This window comes from Lepus europaeus, chromosome 2, assembly GCF_033115175.1.
Source record: "Lepus europaeus isolate LE1 chromosome 2, mLepTim1.pri, whole genome shotgun sequence".
Lineage (NCBI taxonomy): Eukaryota > Metazoa > Chordata > Mammalia > Lagomorpha > Leporidae > Lepus > Lepus europaeus.
The window spans coordinates 165,338,436-165,358,511 of NC_084828.1; the positions used below are offsets into that span (position 1 = coordinate 165,338,436).

The 20,076-nt window shown below is 40.3% G+C and overlaps 1 protein-coding gene across 5 annotated transcripts in view; it reads left to right on the forward strand.

Annotated features, from left to right (window-relative positions):
* The window catches only part of RBMS3 (RNA binding motif single stranded interacting protein 3), a 1,606,934-nt gene that overhangs the window by 315,073 nt on the left and 1,271,785 nt on the right, over positions 1-20,076 (forward strand). For all 5 annotated transcript variants that reach the window (XM_062215492.1, XM_062215511.1, XM_062215613.1 and 2 more), the window contains exon 2: positions 10,279-10,347. The gene's annotated coding sequence lies outside the window, so the exon portion shown is untranslated. The remainder of the gene's footprint in view (positions 1-10,278; positions 10,348-20,076) is intronic.

Consider the following 20,076-nt stretch of genomic DNA (forward strand, 5'->3'; position numbering starts at 1 on the left):
GTGACATGTTCAGTAACAATGTGAAAATTCAGGGACTTAATTTTTCAAAAATCCTGAAGGCAGAAAAAGTTCTGAAAATCACATTTTCTGTGATTTAGGAGAATAATGTTTTCCTTTCTTTAGGGATGATTCTCAGGATACTATATACTTTCCAGGAACTTTTTCTTGGACCTTGATAAGAAGTGAAGAGTTTTTCTGATGACAAAGTGCTATACTTATCTATTCCTGCATATAACTAATTATGCCCAAATTGGGTACTTAAAATGATAAGTATTACCTTTTTTTAAAAAAAGATTTATTATTTTATTTATTTGAAAAAGTTACAGAGAGACATAGAGCCAGAGAAAGAGAAAGGTTGGTCTTCTGTCCGCAGATTCACTCCCCAAATGACTGCAATGGCCAAATCTGGGCTGATCCAAAGCCAGCATCTAGAAGTTTCTTCCAGGTCTCCCACACGGGTGCAAGGACCCAAGGACTTGGGCCATCTTCTACTGCCTTCCCAGGCCATAACAGAGACCTGGATCAGAAGTGGGGCAGACAGGGCTTGAATCAATGCCCATATGGGATGCCGGTGCTGCAGGCTGGGGCTTTAACCCACTATACCACAGAGCTGAGCCAGATAAGTATTACCTAAACATTCTGAGGACAGATTGGTTAAGTGGTTCCAGGTCCTTGTCTCAAAAAATTGCAGTCAACCCGTTAGCCAGGCTCTCTGAAGACATTACTGGGGCTGAAGAAACAGCCTTCCGGTTCTCTCCCATGGCTGTTTACATGAAGCTACACTTCCTTGCTGTAAAGGACTCTGTGTATGGCATGAAGTGACTTCTCCTAGAGTAAATGATTCAAGAGCAAGGGAGCCTTTTTCTGCGCTACCCAGGGAGGGGTCCGTATGGCATTGTTCTTGATTCCTGGTGTAACTTAAGGGAGACTTTCACAATGCCAAGAGCCCCTGATGTCCTGCAAATGGAGGAGGAGGATGTCATAAAATTCTTTGTAGCAGCGACGACTTAGGTGGCACCAACCGTGAATTCCAAATAGAATGAACATCTGCATAAAGGAAAGGTGATGGCATCAGCATCATCCATCTGCGGGGTAGCTGGGGGTAGCTTGTGCTGGCAACTTCCGTTTTTGTTGCCATGGAAAACCTTGCTGATGTCAGTGTCACATCCTCCAGGCACCCTGACCAGAGGGCTGTGCTGCAGTTTGCTTCTGCCACTGGAGTCACTCTTACTGCTGGCTGCTTTATGCCTGGAACTTTCACTAACTAGATCCTGGCAGCTTTCCAGGATCCATAACTTCTAGTGGTTGCTATTCCCAGGGTTGACCACCAGGCTCACAGAGACATCTTATGTGAACTTGCCTACCCCTGCTCTGTATAACAAAGACTTGTTCTCACTGTGTGGACATTGCCATTCCATGAAGCAACTGATGTGGCAGATGCTATCCAAGGAGATGTGTATTATGTGTTGTATTATGTATAAACTTCCCTCACTGGATTTGAACTCTTTGAGGGTAAGGACTGGGTCTTTGTCTCTCTTCCCCCATCCCTTCCTTCCTTTCCTCCTATCATATATATATATATATATATATATATATATATATATGATATATACTGATATATATATATATATATATATATATACATACATACTGAGTTACCTTATGTGCATCACAGTAAAAGTGATGGTTATAAAAGAAGAGTAATAGGAAAGCAAGAACCCTGTTATGTACATTCTAGTGTGGGTCATAAATATTGTAAAACAAAGCAAACACATGAATAAGATAGTTTTGGGTAGTTATAGGCACTAAGAAGAAATTACAGCAGGGTAATATGAAAAAGTGAGATTGGTGGGCTTGCATGTTCTTTGAGGCAGTGTAGGTTAGAGGAGGGAAATATAGCCTCTGGGAGGAGAATCCTATGCATCTTTGTGACCCCTGTTGCTAACAGAGTGTCTCACACATAGTACACACATGACATTATGCTTGTAAAGTAAAAGTGTAGTGAGGACCCAAAAATCTAGCAAATAGGGGCCAGCATTGTAGCACAGTGGTTCAAGCCAACATCTGGGGTGTTGGCATCCCATATCTGAGTGGTGACTGCTCTCCTTCCAACCCAACTCTGTCCTAATGCACACAGAAAGACAGCATTTAATGGCCCAAGTACTTGGGTCCCTGCCACCCATGTGTGAGACCAGGATGGAGTGCCTGTCTCCTGGTTTCAGTGTAGCCCAGCCTTGGCTATTGTGGGCATTTGGGGAGCTGAACCAGAGGACGAGAGATCGGTCTCTCTTTCTCTCTCCCACTCTGTTTCTTTCTCTCTTAGATACTCTGCCTTTCAAATTAATAAATAAATAAGTCTTTAGGAAACTAGAAAATAAAAACCCTTGGATCACCATTTTGATTTTAGTACATATGTGCCATATTTTAACTCCCAGTGGAAGATAGTGTCTGCATTATTTCACATCTGCTTTTTGTAAGCAAAGCACAAAGGCTTGGTTGGGTCTCCTTAAACAAGACTCATTTATTTCTCACCCCTCAATGGAAAATAAACAAAACCAAAAGGCAAAGCCTATTGAATACAGTTACTGGATCAATCCATACTGCTTAGTTGTATTGAGGTTTTCTCCCTTTTATTTTTTGTGCTGAGGAAAATTTAGATTTATTTCGTTTTGTATTTTGTAATGGAGTGAGAACACAAGTAGTAACTCCCCCAATTTCAAATTTCACAACCTCAGAGGGAGGGGCACGTGGACTTTAGAGGTGGCCCCAAGGAGGGCAGTGAAGGGACTGAAAGATTGGAGACTACACCCATTGTGATAGGTTAAGTAAAACAAGCTGATTTAATCCAGAAAAAATTAACATAGGATGCTGAGCACTGAGAAGAAATGGAAAATATGTGAGCTGCCTGTCACATCCCTTCATGATTAGGGGTTTTATTGAAATAGGAAAAATTTAGGACAGCTATTATGTGACACTCCTTTCCCAGTTGTGACGCTCCATAGTGTTAGGAATGTGGTAGAACTCTTTGAGTGAACAAATTAGGTCCAGAGTTCTTGATTTTTGTAATTGAGCTCAGTAGTTTGTTATTAAAATGAAAGTGACTGGTCTGTGATTCTGTTTTAAAGGATAAAAAGAGAGTTCAACATGGTGATGTAGCAGGTAAAGCTGTCTTCTGCAGTGCCAGCATCCCATATAGGTGCCAGGTAAAGTCCCAGATGCCCCACTTTTGGTCCAGCTCCCTGCTAATGTGCCTAGGAGAGCAGCAGAACATGGCCCAAGTGCTTTGGCCCCTGCACCCATGTCGGAGACCTGATGAGGCTCCTGGCTCCTGGCTTTGGCCTGGTCTAGCCGTGGACATTGCGTCCATTTGGAGGAGTGAATCAGTGGATGGAAGACCTTTCTCTCTGTCTCTACCTCTGCCTCTCCTTCTCTGTGACTCTATCAAATAAATAAATGAATAGATCTTTTCTTTTTTTTTCTTTTTTTTTGTTTAAAGTTAGCACCACTTCACATCTTGACAGTACTTTTTTTTTTGACAGGCAGAGTGGATAGTGAGAGAGAGAGAGACAGAGAGAAAGGTCTTCCTTTTTGCCGTTGGTTCACGCTCCAGTGGCCACTGCTGCCGGCTCATTACGCTGATCCGAAGCCAGGAGCCAGGTGCCTCTCCTGGTCTCCCATGCGGGTGCAGGGCCCAAGGACTTGGGCCATCCTCCACTGCCTTCCCGGGCCATAGCAGAGAGCTGGCCTGGAAGAGGGGCAACCGGGACAGAATCCGGCGTCCCAACCGGGACTAGAACCCAGTGTGCCGGCGCCGCAAGGTGGAGGATTAGCCTGTTAAGCCACAGCGCCGGCCAAATGAATAGATCTTTTAAAAAGGACAAAAAGAGTAGAGACTGCTTATGGATCCTGTGCATATTAAACAGTACAGGATCTCAGTAAATACTGAATTTATATTGCAACACGTATTGGAATGTTAGTTCCAGGAGATCATAACTATCATGAGGAAATCATGCTGCTCTTTCACCACCAAAATTGATGCAGAGATTCCAGAACGTCCCTCTATTATCTCGTTTTCTGTATCAGTTTTCTATTCTTTGTTTAGTTTGCATGCTTTCCTGTAAATTTTTTACAGCTACATTTTCAGGTACACATGGGTAGCGCCCATACTACATATGCTTTACACGGTTTCTTGCCCTGGAATAAAGGTTTCTGAGTCAGCTTTCCGCCCTTGCTTATTGAAAATGTCACTGCTGTCGAGGTCATTTGCTTTCTTGGTCTTGTTTCTTGCATGATCCACTTTATTGGAGTTGGAAACAGATTTTTCCAGCTGAAATTAAAATTCCAAAACTTATGTCTGCCATCCAGAGTTCAGTCTGTCTGAACAACCCAAGTTGGTTTCTAGTTCATATTTGTCAATGACTTTTTGTGCTAAAATGTTAACTGCAGATGTCCAGTTGGCACCTTCCAACATTACTTATTGGTTTTTCATTTTTCTTTCTTTAAATATGCTCAAGGCTCAATGCAGTAATACCAGAAAAACTCCATTTACTGAAAAATGAACATGTTTCCAAAGTTCCTTATCTTATAGTGATGGGCAATTAGAATAAGCTGTTCAAGCAAGGGACAGCTGTGGGATGGAATACAACATCCGCCTGGTTGGCTGGCAGTCTCACTGCAGAGCTGGCATTGCTACTCCACTCAAAACTGCCATTGAATTGGATCTGTCTTCCAGGTTTCTGCACCAGACTTCTTTTTCCTTTGTTCAGCAGAAGACTGAAAAAAAAAAAAGGAATCCTGTTAATATCGCTCTCTGCATGCTTTGTCACCAAAATCTTGTATACCCTCTTCCGCCTCCAACTCTCTTCTCTATGCTATAACCAAGTTGGGTTTTGTAAGCCTTGGCATCCTGGGAAGAGAGAGATAGAAAGAGAGAGAGGAAGAGAGAGAAAGAGAAGATGCCAAGTAGGGTAAATATTTTCTTTTTTAAAGATTTATTTTATTTATTTGAAAGACAGAGTTACAGAAAGGCAGAGAGAGAGATCTTCCATCTGCTGGTTCACTCCCCAATTGGCCGCAATGGCCAGAGCTGCACTGATCCGAAGCCAGGAGCCAGGAGCTTCCTCTGGGTCCCCCATGTGGGTGCAAGGGCCCACATATTTGGGCCATCTTCTACTGCTTTCCCAGGCCATAGCAGAGAGCTGGATTGGAAGAGGAGCAGCCAGGACCAGAAGCAGTGTCCAAATGGGATGCTGGCGCTTCAGGTCGGGGCTTTAACCTGCTGTGCCACAGCGCTGGCCCCTAGGGTAAATATTTTTGTCTCAATGTTTCTTTTGCTTTCAGCTTTCACTTGTTTTTATCCATCATCAAGCTCTTTTGAAGTTGCTCCTCAGTATTCCTGAGATTTTTTTCATGTTGTAGTATATTCCCATTAACTAATATCATCAACTTTCAAGGGATGTCTTCCATTTCCTTCTATCTTGTCCTAGCTACTTTAACAATTGATATTTTCTATGCATCCATATCAAGGAATTCCCCTTGCTAAGACCTTGAAATCTGGGCCAGTGGTGCTGTACTTTGTGAGAAACGATGGTAGCTACTGAAACTGTTAAATCCTGCCAGTTTTTATGGGTCCTTGTTCTCAAGAGTGCCCGTTGTATCTCACCACCGTCCTTCATTGACAGTCTCCTGTTCATACTTGTTAAGATATTAAGGTGATAGCGCTATGTTTACTGAATGTATAAATTAATTGGTTTGATGTTTACTGGGAGCTTACTATATTTCAGGCATGCATATGCCTACTTACATGAGTAGATAAGACTCAGCCTGAACTTGCCCTCGTCCCCTCGCCCTGCAGGCCCTTCTCTACCCCAGTGACTTGTGTACACAGTTTACCTGAAGGACTGCATCTAGAAAGTAATGACAAGAGAGTGATGAGCGTTTTGAGGGGGGGAGAGCAGAGCAGGTGTTTCACTTGGTGGTGAAGAAGCTGCTTGGATTGTCCACATCTCACATCAGAGTGCCTGGGTTGAGTCCCAGCTCTGCTCCCAGTTCTAGCTTCTTCCTAATGCACACCCTGGGGGGCAGTAGAAGATGACTTAAGTGGTTGGTACTTTGCCATCAATGTGGAGATCTGTGTTGAGGTCATGAATCCCAGCTTTGCCCTGGCCCAGTGTGAGTTGTGGGCATTTGGGGAATGACCCAACAGATGTGAGCTTTCTCTCTCTCTCTTCCTATCTCTCTCTCTCTCTCTCTCTCTCTCTCTCTCTCTCTCTCAAATGAGAATAAATAAATTTTGAAAAAGAGTTCAAGGGTAAGCCAGCGTGTGTGGGAAACAGATCAGAAGGGCTACTGATCAGTCATCAGGACGCTCTCAGAAGGGATATATTGAGACATCTTAACTAAAGACCTTACCTAGCTATTTAATGTATACTTGTAGATTAGAAATCAGATTATTTTTCTTCATTTGACTTCCTACAATTTCCTGACATGTTTTTCTGGAGTTTCATTATATCAGCTTAGAGAAACCTTTAAATTATGCTATCTTTGGATATGCATTGTGGTGTAGTAGGTTAAGCCACTGCCTGCAATGTTCATGTCCCAGATTAGAGTGCCTGGATCAAGTCTCACCTCCTTTGTCCATCAAGCTTCCTGCTAGTGTGCACCCCAGGAGGCAGTAGGTGATGACTCAAGTACTGGGGTTCCTGCCACCCATGTGGGAGACCTGGCTTAGCTCCTGGCTTTGGCCTGGCCCAACCTTGCCTGTTGTGGTCATTTGGGGATTAAACCAGTGGATGGAAGATCTCTGTCTGTCTTTGTCACTCTGACCTTTAACTAACTAACTAACTAAATAAATAAATATTAAAAAAATCCTTGCATCAGTATCTTTCCAGAAATGCATGGGGTAATAGAAGAGTGTGTTGAGATCATTCTGGAATTCTTTCTTGCTTCTGAAATTTATGAGTCAATTGAAGAGTCTGTTAACAATGCAAATTGCTGGATCCCACTCCTAGAGCTTTATAAATTGCTGGGGTCAGATAATTTGCATTTCATGCCAACAAGGCTCTTTATTCTGATCTGGGTATTGGCCACTGACTGTGGAGGACACTAGTTGCAAAAGAAAGATGTGAACAGTTCCTTAGCTGGCTTGTCAGGCACCTTTATTTTTTATCTCAGCTGAAATCCAAGCCATGCATTAAGTTTAATTTTTAAAAACTCAAAAAAAAGCTAGACAGACTTTGTGACTGGCCATAGGAGATTGGTTTTAAAATATAGCTACAACCATTAGAACAAGGGCATAGTTCTGGACATTTGGCATGTCCTTAAATTTGTCATCAGTATTCAATGGTTATTTTGTTGTTTAACTCTTTTTGTTTTTAAGATTGTTATGTATTTATTTTAGAGGTAGTGTTATAGACAAAGAGAGGCAGAGACAGAGAAAAAGTCTTCCATCTGCTGGTTCACTCCCTAGATGGCTGCAATGGCCGTAGCTGTGCTGATCCAAAGCCAGAAGCCAGGAGCTTCTTCTAGGTCTCCCACATGGGTACAGGGGCCCAAGCACTTAGGCCATCTTCCACTGTTTTCCATGGCCATAGCAGAGAACTGGATCGGTAGTGGAGCAGCCGGAACACAAACTGGTGCCCATACGGGATGCCGGCACTGCAGGAAGAGACTTAGCCCACTACACCATGACTCTGGCCTCTGTGGTTTAACTCTTAACTTCTACATTTATCCTTAGCACTAGAAAAGATATGAGTGGGTTGCTGAAATTATCCTTATGAAGTGTCAGTGCAGAAAGGTAGTGTGAACTTCAGGAAAAATTTAAGTGTGAGCAGGGAGAAATCATGACATTTTTCAGGAGGGACTAGATGTGCATTTCCTATTGAATTATTATTGCCTTCAAATCTACAGGTGCTCATATTCTGCCATCCCCACCTCAAAGTTACTTAATCACTTGGTCATAGCTGCAGACCAGGTATCTCTTTTCTTTAAAATGTGTTATGATAGCAAGTGTTCATGTCTTGGCTTTGATTACCATAATTTTATTTTTTAATAGACCAAAGGTTTGATTTTCTGATAATAAAGGTAAATTTTACCATTGCAATTTAAGAAACCTGTATTGTGGCTTTACTTTTTTATTTTTTAAAATTTCTTTCTTTATTTAAAAGGCAGAGTTACAGAGAGAGGGAGAGACACAGAGGGAAAGGGAGAGATATCTTCCATCTGCTGGTTCATTCCCCAAATGGCCACAACAGAGCTGGGCCGATTTGAAGTCAGGAGCCAGGAGCTTACTCTGAATTCCACACATGGGTACAGGGTCCAAGCACTTGGACCATCTTCTGCTGCTTTCCCAGGCACATTATCAGGGACCTGGATTGGAAGTAGAGCAGTCAGGACTTGAACTGGCACTCATATGAGATGCTGTTTTCTTAGGCAGAGGCTCAACCTGCTACTCTACATTGCCAGCCCCCATACCAAAAACCTTATGATTTAATGAGACTAAAAGAATCTCTGTGGAGTCCCCAAATTATTAGATTGAGAAACCTGCTGACAACCTCTTTTAGAAAGTACAGGGAAGCTGAAATCTGCTAAAATTCTAGGCAAGGAGCCTAAATAGGTAAGAGGCTATTTAAATTATTAACATTCTTCTAGATAAATGGGATTTAAAAATAAGTTTTTGGAATTTTAAAAAACAAAATATTGAAAGGAATCTAATCTTTCCATGAAAATTCAGTATTGCTACTATAATCAATGATCATTTATACACACTACAAGTGTAAAATCATTAAATCATATAGGTTTGGGGCTGAATTAATTGGCATGGAAACCATCTAATTCAACCTTATTTCACAATTAGGAAAGTGAATATGAGGGAAGATACGTGATTCAGTGACCAAGTCTGGTATATTGGAGGTAGGGTGATAGATAATGGGAAGTTCGTTTCCATTGTCTGTCACTGAGGAAATGGAGCTTTGGTTTAACTCTATGCTGCTTTCATACTTGGCTCAAGGATCCTGTCCTTTCATACTTTGCTCAAGGGTCCTATCCCACTGACCTCAGTGGGGACAGGAAGGACTGAGAGCTGAGCCGAGTCCTCCTTCCTCAAATGGGCAGATGCTGGGGGGACGTTGAATTGAGCAGGCAGAATCTAGCATTTAGCCAGCATGCCAACGTCCCTGTGGCAGGAATTCAGGAAAGCTGTCAGAATCCGCAAAGGCCATCATGAAATTACACAGAGATCCTGCAAGGCAGATGGAATGCAGTCATGGTGAATGCAGGAATTGGCAGCACTGCTTTGGTCTATTGATCATTTTCCAAACACACCAAGCATGCTCACATCTTCATGCCCCTGTCACTCTGTTCTCTCTGTCTGGAGCACCCACAGGTTTCTGATGAATTAAATTCTTTTCACTTGATGGAGATAGTAGAGGGTATCATATACTGTGCAAGTTACAGAAGATGTGATTATGGTCGGCTGCATGCAGAACCAGCAGCCTGAACTTTGTTTCAACTGCTCAGCAGGAGCAGGGCAGCATATCTGGGAGACCTCTTTATAACCAGAACAGCCAGTTCTTAAAGGACTTCATTATGAATGTGGATATTTGTATTCCAATTTTGTTTCAAGTGGAAGCTTTTAACGATGTGGCTTGTTTTCTGCTTGTTGAATTCATGCTTTACATGTGCGTTACACTCTGCCATCCTAAGTGCTTCATACTTAATGTTGTAGTTGGTCCTCAGAATAATATGTGAGCTGAATGCACTTCAAGAAGTTCATGGAAAATAGAATTGAAAGGGAAGTTTATGTTGGTACGGAGCATTTGAAATCCATGCCCTATGAGGAATCTTCAAAAGGTTTTTGGAAAACATGTATAATGAAGAAACTATGCATGGATATCATTTTTTTGCATCAAATACAAATAAATACATCCTTTTTGATTCAATCTTCCATAAAGTTTTTGCGGTGCCCTCATGTAAATATTTATTCCAGCACAATAAAAGATGGAGCAGAGACAGAGGGAGCTTGGGTTAATTGCACCACATCAAACAAGTGGTAAAAACTGAGATTTCAATTTAGATATCCCTATGCCAGTGTCCATATTATTACACCTGCTGGAGACAGTATGCTTTCACAGAAATGGCACAGGAAGGTGAAGTTCAGACTGGGTCTAAAATGTGTTAATTTTTCATACTCTAGACATTGAATAAATAATTGGTTTGGAGAAATATGAAGTGTATCCTGTTTGGGTGACAGCTTGAAATCTTTTTTTTCCCCTTTCTCAGAGAACCTCAGCCAACAAGGCCTCAGGTGCTCCTTCGTGTAGCAGATGGTCCAGTTCACAGCCACATCAGGTAATATGCTCTTTTTAAGAACCTCGCCATCCTTGTTTTTCTTGAAGTGTGCTTAAACTTACAATAATTTTTCGCTGGGAAGTTCTGGAAGCTGTTGAGCTCTTGTCTGTTCCCACGTCAAACGGCTGTGCACTTAGGTCGTTATTGGTTACGATTCTCTGTTCCTATTTGAGGTTAGGGTTTATGAGGATGATGGTGATGAAAAGGTAAGGGGCCTGGAAAATGCTGAAGCCCCTTGTCCAAAGCCCTTCGTAATGAATGGCATAGATAAAACCAATCGATTATTGGAAGTGTAGTTTGTCTTGTTTTCCCTTCAGCAGAAGATTATCCCTTCGGGCTCTTTTATTCCAGAAAATTGTGTGTGCACCCTCATATATCTGGTATCTTTGTGAGGTTGAGCACCAATACATTTAGACAAGGTCCTAATGTTACAAAGAATAATTCTTTTTCATAGTTATTCAGGCTGCACAACAACCTCTATTTAGGTCAATAAACACTGAACAATGTTTTGCCTCTTTAGAGGAAGTTAAGCCAGCAGACTGCTGTCTTATGTCTCAGTGTACACAGAACAGATATTTTCTGTGAGTGAGCAGGGACCATGTGGGCTTCTAGGTGGTTGTGTCTTCTGCTTTTGGAAGCATCATGTGCTGAGAACACTGACTTTGGTCTCTAAGAGCTGAGTAGGATGTGCCTTCAAATCACCTGTCTGTTATGAGATCAAGAGGAGATAAAATCCCATTTTGTGTTGTGGTTCAGAACTCTCTTGCTATGACTGTAGAAGAAGCATATAATAAATGTTTCATATCTCCATTACTCTCCCCCCCATTTTATTGACATTCAAGGGAAATTTAGCATTGGTGCTTACTCCCATATTGGCATAATGCAACAACTCCTTTGTATGTTTCTTTGTCATCTTTCTTTTTTGAAGTCAGAAATTGACATTTATCAATAATTACATTAAAGAAAATCAATGAGAAGAATGATTTCTTCCATTGTGCATTATCTTATCACAGCACCTCTTTTGGTATTAAATTGCTTGGTGAGAAGAAAAGTAGAGGTGGTGACTTGGTCTGCAGTTGCATCAGCTCTATGAGGATGCTCTAGTTTCTGGTAACTTTGGAAGGATGGCCCTGTTTCACAAGTGTGAGCAGAGAAAGGTGGTAGCATGAAACATTGACAGTGGCTCCAGTAAGCAGAGATTGCTTTGAATATCCAGGTTTTTAGTGTCTGCATTGTAGACACAACCAACTAATGTACATAAAGAGGTACATCAGTATTTCTTAGTTCTATTCTTGAACTGTATGGGGACCGAATGCAGCAGGTCACCATCCTTGTCTTTAGAGACTTGCTAATCTAATCTTTCATAGCCTAAGGAATACAAGACCCAGAGTTTGCATTGTGCAAGATTACACAAATCTTGTTGCCCTAGGACTCTATGTTTTCCCCAAAAATCATTGAGTTCTTTCCCCAATTATTTATTTGAAAGACTGAGTGATAGAAAAAGAGAAAGGGATCTTCTGTCTACTTGTTTACTTTCCTTTCAAATGCCTGCCATCAGGAGCACCATCTGGGTCTCCCACATGAGCGACAGGAACCTAAGTACCTGGGTTATCATCTGCTGTGCCCCAGGCATGTTAGCAGGAAGCTAAATGGGAAATGGAGGTGAGACTCCATTCCAGGCATTCTAATATGGAACGTGGGCGTCCCAGGTTGTGGCCAAACCAGCAGTGCCACAATTCCCATCCCTCATTCAGTTTTCCAAGTTAATAAGATTCTGTTGGGACCTTCTCAGTGAGATAATCACATGTCATTATTCTTTGAATATGTGCTGGGCTTGGAAAACATTTCTCATGATCCTTTGAAATATGAAAAGTGAAGATAGAGTTATATTTGGGGTAGTCCTGAATTCCAACAATACATCCTTTCAGTTTTATACCCTAGGAAAATTAAAATGCTGACCACCCTGTTCACACTTCTCAGTATTTTTTTTTCTGTGAATACTTAAAAATCTGTGAATCCCCAGAGAAACAGCTTCCGAAAATGGGTTTCGTTTTCACTCTTTTATACTTTGGAAGAAGTGTGGTTATGCTGGGGGAATTGCAACTCTGGCAATGCCTTTTTGATTGGAGAGTATAACTGCATTACCATTTCCAAATGGCCCTCTGATTGGTACTAGTATTTGTACCATCTTATTTGTACTGAGGGTTCCTTTTAATTCTAAGTGAAAGGAGTGGCACTGTTTTCTGTGGTACTGGGCGTCTGCCCATTTGCTCTCAGTTTCGTTCCATGCCTGACCTTTGGCTCCTACTTCCTCAGACTCCCTTGCTAGCTGACTCCCTTGCTCTGGTTCCTCCCAATAAGAGAAGTTGTTAAGAGGTAGGAAAGAGCAGGGAGGGGAGACACCGGGATATTTGTCATCAGTGGAAATAGCTATGGTGTGAGCATCCAGGCGCAGTCCCTATGAGGCAGGAATTGTGTTTGTGGACTCTGGTACAATTCTGTCCAGTCCTTGTGTGGTGAGAGGTGTGGGGGGTGTGTAGCAACTTTCCTCACTCTTCTCTTTTTTCTTTTCAGCTCTCCCAACCATATAACAAGTTTGCTGTATTAAATCCCTTCTCGTGGATTTCTTGGGGTGGACTCTGTTTTCTGGGAGTTTTTGCAACTATTTTCTCGCTAATACACCTACTATGACATGATGTACTTCTTTCGTTTCCTTAACAGTGACTTTTCATTTTAGAAATATTATGGGAGTATTTACAGGATCACTCGCCTTGCAGCTGCTGGATGTAGTCCCCTGAGCTGGCCTAGTGGGTGGTAATCCTTTTATACCCCATCCCACACAGAATAATTATTTCTCTTCTTTGTTACTTGTGCTCTAATCCTTTCCCTTTAAATTTGTGTTTATTGAAAAAAACCTTTGTCTTTTGTGTTTGCAATATAATAGGCTTATGGGCTCAGTCTTTGAAAATACCTACACAGATTCTCAGCCTGAGATTCAAGGTACAACTGCCAACTCCTTCTCCAGCCCCCAGCTCCTGTGTCCTCTTCTGAGTTTTGGCATCAGATCATGGTTTTTTTTTAAAAATTAAGTCATAGATTCATATTCTGTAGAGTCCAGATAAATCTTACCTGTTTCTTTTCAGTATATGTAAACCTCAGATAAACACACAAATCTAGTAATGAGTAAATCAGTACATAAGTAGGCACCTTTGGTTTTTAAAACTGCATTCATTTGAGAATTAATATCATTATCATTGCCATTTCTTCACAGTCATTATCATCTTTGCTGACGTTTATTAGATGTTTATTATGTGGTGTCTGCTAATTTCTTTGCATGCACTATCTCATTTAATGTTCTCGATCTGTCAAATACTATGACAAATGCAGTATTTTACAGATGCAAGACCTGACAACCAGAACATTTAATTATCTTGTTCAATGACACAGGGTTAGTTCTGTCAGATTCCAGAGCCCTGGTTTCTTGACCAATATCAATATTATCTGTGGAAAGGATTTAGAGTAATTTAAGGCCATTGAAAACCATTTTAATCAATAGGTAGGTTTTAAGATGACTGTAACCCGATGTTTTGACCTTTAGGCACTATTTCTGCTCTGCAATTGTTTTTCCATGAATAATTTTCTTTGTTGATACAAGGGCTTATATCCACTCAAATATGGGTCAACTATTGCAAAGCAAAAACAAAAACATAAAAGCTTTCAAAACATAGAGGTTAAAATATTTAAAAATGCACCATTTGGTGCTTTATTTGGAATAATTTGAAAACATATTTGCAAGAAAATGGCATTTCTTCCCATTGCTTTGAAATTAGTAAGTAATGAAAAATAGTTTTATATGCTTAAAAATATCTGTATCAAATAAAGCAGTCATTATCAATTGTACTTCATTTGAATAAACAGAAGAGTGAGAGTGGTGACCAGTTGACTGTATTTCCAAATTTAAACAAAATGAGAAACTGAAATCATGATGAGTTTTCTGTGGATATTGTGCACTTCATTTTAGAAAAGTTTCTTAGTCCCCATCAGATCTTCCCTCTCATAATCACAAAATTTCTTATGAATATTAAATATTCTCCTATGCCTGAGAAATAAAAAGTTTTCCCTTGAATAATTAGCACCAACCGAAACATGGTGTCTTTAAAACCCTCAGTGTGAAATTTGGGTCAATAATGATCCATTAGTTGATTAATGATTCTTTAGGCCTTTAATAAACTATCTATTTGGATTAGTTCTTAATAGGTAAGAACTTTAAACCTCATCTCATTAAAAGGGTAAACCAGTGAATTAAAAAAAAAAGTAAAGTATACATTTTGTTGAGGAATACAAAATCATTCGAGAATTCAAGTAGATATTCCAATGTCATTATTTTTCTAAGGGCAGATAGAACTGATGGAGTTTAAGGCTACAGCATGTACATGTTTCAAGTATTTGGTGTTAAACTAGGGAAGAAGAGGGTATTTTCTTGCTTTACTATGTTTGTGTAGTAAGAGAAAGAAGAAGAATGTAGCTTCCTGGGAGATTAAAAAGCTACTGTTCGTAGTTTGTACTTTTCCTGGTTGTTTTATATATATTTTCATACATGTGTATCTAGTACTCAGCATGGAGTAGGAACTCATAAAGCAATGTTCAATGAATGAGTGACTGATATGAAATATAGCAGTGATAGAATTTGGAAAGGGGAACTCTAGTCTGTTTTTATTTTTCCTTTCTTCAAATAGTTTCCAACTCCTCCTTAACTGAAGCTCACATCAAAGCTTGTGATTTTGAACAGATTGAAGTAGAATGCATGTTTCGTCTCTCACTAGGTAAAATCACCGTCGTATCTTGAGCATTGTGGTGAGGGAAATCGAGGCTTCCGGGGGTCATGATAGTCTGCCCTCTGAACCGCTGGACAATCTCGGTGCTGTCCATGCTATTTATTTTGTATTAATGTGGCAGCTGTGAAATTTCCCTGATGAACCATCACTGTCGAGCATATGTGTGAGTGCTTGGTGCTGTGGTGCTCATGGAAACAAATGTGAATTTCATGTATTCTGGCTCTGGGACAAAAACTGACACTTTTTATCTATGTGGGTCTTCGGATTATATGTCTGTAACTTAAGAACACAGAAAAGTTTTGTTTATATCTGTGTCTATGTTTCCAGAAGAGTCATGCCCACCAGCCAAAGACCATCAGGAACATACATGTGTTCAACCAAACTTGTGCTGATAACTTGCTGCTGTGGTCTGAATAGGTCCTCCCAAAATTCATATTGAAGCGTCGCTGCCAAGGTGATAGTATTGACAGGTGGGGACTTGAGGAGGTGATTATGTTATGAGGGTCAGCGCACACCAGGATAGGGTTACTTATAAAAGGACTAAAGAAGTGGTGTGGCTCTGTGCTTTTCTGTTCTTTCCATCATGTGAAGACAGAATCTTCATCTGCTTGGAAAGACATGGCAATAAGATGCCATCTTGGAAATAGAGACCAGTCCCTTATCAGGCGCTGAACCTGCTGACATCGTGTGATCTTGAACGTCCAGCTTCCAGAACTGTGAGTCTATAAAATCTGATCTGTATAAATTACTCTTGTCTCAGATATTTTGTTATAGCAGCACAAAGAGACGTGGACATCGGTACTGACATGTGGGGTGTTGCTTTAAGTGTAACAAATACCTAAAATGTGGAATTGGCTTTGGAACTCGGTAATAGGGAGAATGGAGACAATTTGTAGAAACACACCAGAAGAAGCTTCAGGTATTTTGTTACAGCAGCACAAAAAGACTCAGATGTCGCTTTATTAACTGCTGCTCGCAAGAGTAAAGAAGACAGTACAACATGGCAAATGCAGGGGCTCTGAGTAAGAGGATACTGTGGGAAGGGGCTGGTTAGGGGATTTGTATCTCAGATGACATTAGTAACAAAAAAAAAAGTCTGATTGGTTGCTGTTTGGAAGGAAGCGAGTGGGATTCTTTGGTATCGTAATACTTTTATCGAGGAGAGAGTAGTGTAATGGGGCTAAAAGTGTTAAGTGGTTAAGAAGCAATAGCCGCCAGTATTACCTGGTCAAGAGCAGTGTTTGATCATTTGGTGATATGGATATGGTCTTCTGTCTCTGCTTGGACATGACTATGGAGTGATCTTGTTGTCATTTTCAATTAGGATTATAAGATGATTTCATCAGATCTAATATTGTACTTATAAATGTCTTTTGTTAAGGAGTCAATCCTAAGCCCTCTACCTTAGGCAGCTATTGTATGTACACACATGTTTTATATGGTTGGCTATACAAAGGGAAACGCCTGCCCTGCTCGGCCTGATGTTTATCTGTCCTGATAACTTGCATTCATATACTTGAGAATCTGACCAGAATAGCAAAGTGGTTATGTTCTCAACCAGAGTTGACACTGAATTGATATCTTAGCATTCTTTTTTTTTTTTTTTTGGACAGGCAGAGTGGACAGTGAGACAGAGAGACAGAAAGGTCTTCCTTTGCCGTTGGTTCACCCTCGAATGGCCGCCACAGCTGGCGCACAGCGGCTGGCGCTGATCCAAAGGCAGGAGCCAGGTGCTTCTCCTGGTCTCCCATGGGGTGCAGGGCCCAAGCACTTGGGCCATCTTCCACTGCACTCCCCGGCCACAGCAGAGAGCTGGACTGGAAGAGGGGCAACCGGGACAGAATCCAGTGCCCCGACCGGGACTAGAACCCAGTGTGCCAGTGCCGCAAGGCAGAGGATTAGCCTATTGAGCCACAGCGCTGGCCCAGCATTCTTAATATATAGAGTAGGGGAGATCTGAAATGCCAGTTCTTACTCATTTGCAAGCTATCACATCTCATTTATAGTTTATTTTAGAGGTTGTGGAAACAAAAAGTTGTGTAACGTAAAGCCTTACAAATTTGAAGTTTCATCTGAAAATGAAATAAGTAGAGTATAGGAAATTAGGGTCTGATTTAATGAAATGCCTGACTATTGACACCTGTCTCCCTAGTGAACGTTCCTTCTAGTACTCACACTTCTGTGAACGTTCCTCTTTAGGCACTGGTGTTTAACTGGTTCAGTGACTACCTTTCGACCAGTAGAGTACAGGGGAAGATGATGCTATAGGATGTCTAAGGCTAGGTGCTAAGTTGGCTTGCCATTTGGGCCTTGAGCTCTTGGAATTTTCATTGTAGGGCAACACATGTCATATTGAAGCCTCTCGTTCCTGAGAATGCTATGCTGTGTGGAAGCCCAAGCTAGGCTTGTCAAGGGGTCATGTGGGAAGATGTATTCGGCCAGCCCCCACCCCCAGCCGTTTCAGCCTTCACAACAAAGGTGCAGAATCTATAAAAAAGAAACCCAGTGAAATCTCCTAGCTGTGACTTGCTGGTAGTGTGTGTGCAGGAATAGATAACTGAATCAATGATTCATTTTCCAATAAACTTTACTGTTGTCCACAGTAATGGCATCAGTTGATTTTCTGCTGCTCTAACAAAATAATCGAGGCTGAGAAGATTAGAAAGCGAAGAGGTTTGTTTAGCTCATAGTTCTGTAGGTACAAGAGCATGATGCTGGCATCTGTGTCACTTCTGGTGAGGGCCTTATGGCGAATGACATTGCATGGTGGGGCTGTGTGGGACAGAGTGAGGGGTGATGTTAGGTTCACTTTATAAACCCACTCTTTTCTTTGTTTTAAAAATTAAGCATTTTATTGAAATACAGTATACACTCCAAGAAATGCAAGTGTACAGATAAATGAGATATTTTCTAATGAGCACGATTTTAACGAACACCCAAATAGAAGAACTAAACAGAGAGTCCTCACTACTCCCTCCCTCTTCATTTCTTTTTTTAGGAAAAAAAAGAATATATTGTCAGTTATATGACTCAGTGAAGCAATATTTGTATTTAAATACCAAGTGATATGACATCCATATAAATTTTTATGCTCTCTCTGTATATAAGCTTACATATGAGAAAATGTGTGATATCTGTCTTTTATGGATCTGGCTGATTTCATTTATCATAATAATCTCCAGTGACATCTATTTTATTGCAAATGTCACAATATCAGGTGGCAACTTTACTTCCTGTGCCACAGCACTGGCCCCTGTCCTTGATATTTGGATTGAGATCACTTGGATATGAAATTTTTTTGGATAGTATGGACATTTTAATGATATTAATTTTCAATCCATGAACATGGGAGATTTTTTCCCCATTTTTTGTGATTTCTATTTCTTTCATTAGTGTTTTGTAATTTTCATTGCAGAGATCCTTCAAATCTTTTGTGAAATTTATTCCAACATCTTTAATTTTTTTTGTAGCTATTGTGATTAGGGCTAATCTGATAAGTGCTTTCTCAGCCAGAGCACTGGTGTTGTATAAGAATATCATTGATATTACATGTTGATTTTATTTCCTGCAACTTTGCCAAACACACTTATGAGTTCCAACAATCTCTTAGCAGAGTATTGTAGTTCCCTCAGGTAAATGATCATGTCATCTGCAAACAGGGATAATTTGACTTTCTCCTTTCCAATAAGTATCCCTTTGATTATTTTTCTTGCCTAATGGCTCAGGCTAAAACTCTCAGAACTATACTGCATAATAGTAACAAGAGTCTGTATTCTTGTCTGATTCCGGATTTTAGAAGAAATTCATTCAGCTTTTCCCCATTCAATATGATGCTGCTGGTGGTTTGTCATATCTTGTCTTTATTGTGTTGAGGTATTTTTATCCTACATCTGATTTTTAAAAGGTTGCTGTCATCAAAAAATTTTGTATTTTATCAAATGCTTTCTCTGTATCTATTGAGATTATCATATGGTTTTTATCCTCGATTTAGTTGATGTGATGTATCACATTTATTGATTTGTATATGTTGAACCATCCCTGCATACCTGGAATAAATCCCATTTTTGTCAGGTGGATAATCCTTTTTGTTTGTTTTTGGTTTGGGTTTCAGTTTCTAGTATTTTGTTGAGGATTTTTACACCTAAGTTCATCAGGGATATTGGCTGAAAGTTTTTGTTGTTGTTGTTGTACCTTTCTCTGGCTTGGGGAATTAAGGTAATGCTGGCCTGACCAGATGAGGTAGAAGAGTTCTCTCCCTTTCAATTGTTTTGATTAGTTTAAGAAGAATTGGTGTTAGTTCTTCCTGAAATGTTGGGTGTAATTCAGCTGAGAAGCTGTCTGCTCCTGGGCTTTTCTTTGTTGGAAGGTTCTTTATTGCTGATTCATTCTTAGCCTTGGTTATTGGTCTATTCAGGTTTTCTATGTCTTCATGCCTCAGTTTTAGTATATTATAAATGTCCAGAAATCTAGTTATTCTTTTAGATTTTCCAGTTTGTTGGTTTATAGCTGTTTGTAACAACTCCTAATGATTCTTTGCATTATGTTGTATTTTGAGTTGAAACATCTCCTTTATTATCTCTGATTTTATTAATTCGGATCTTCTCCCTTTTCAAAAATATGATTCTTCTTTTACTGTTCTTTTGTTCAGGTTTTTGATTTCTGTTTTCTATAAATTTATTATTTTTTCTATGGATTTGGGGTTTGGTGTGTTCTTGTTTTTCTAGGTACTTAAGATGAGTTGTTAGATCATTTATTTGACACCTTTTGAATTTTATTGCTATGAACTTTCCTCTTACTGCTTTTACTGTATCCCATAAGTTTTGATATGTTGTTTTCATTTTCATTCAAGAAATTTTTAGTTCCTTTTGATTTTTTCTCAAAGGAGCATGTTTTT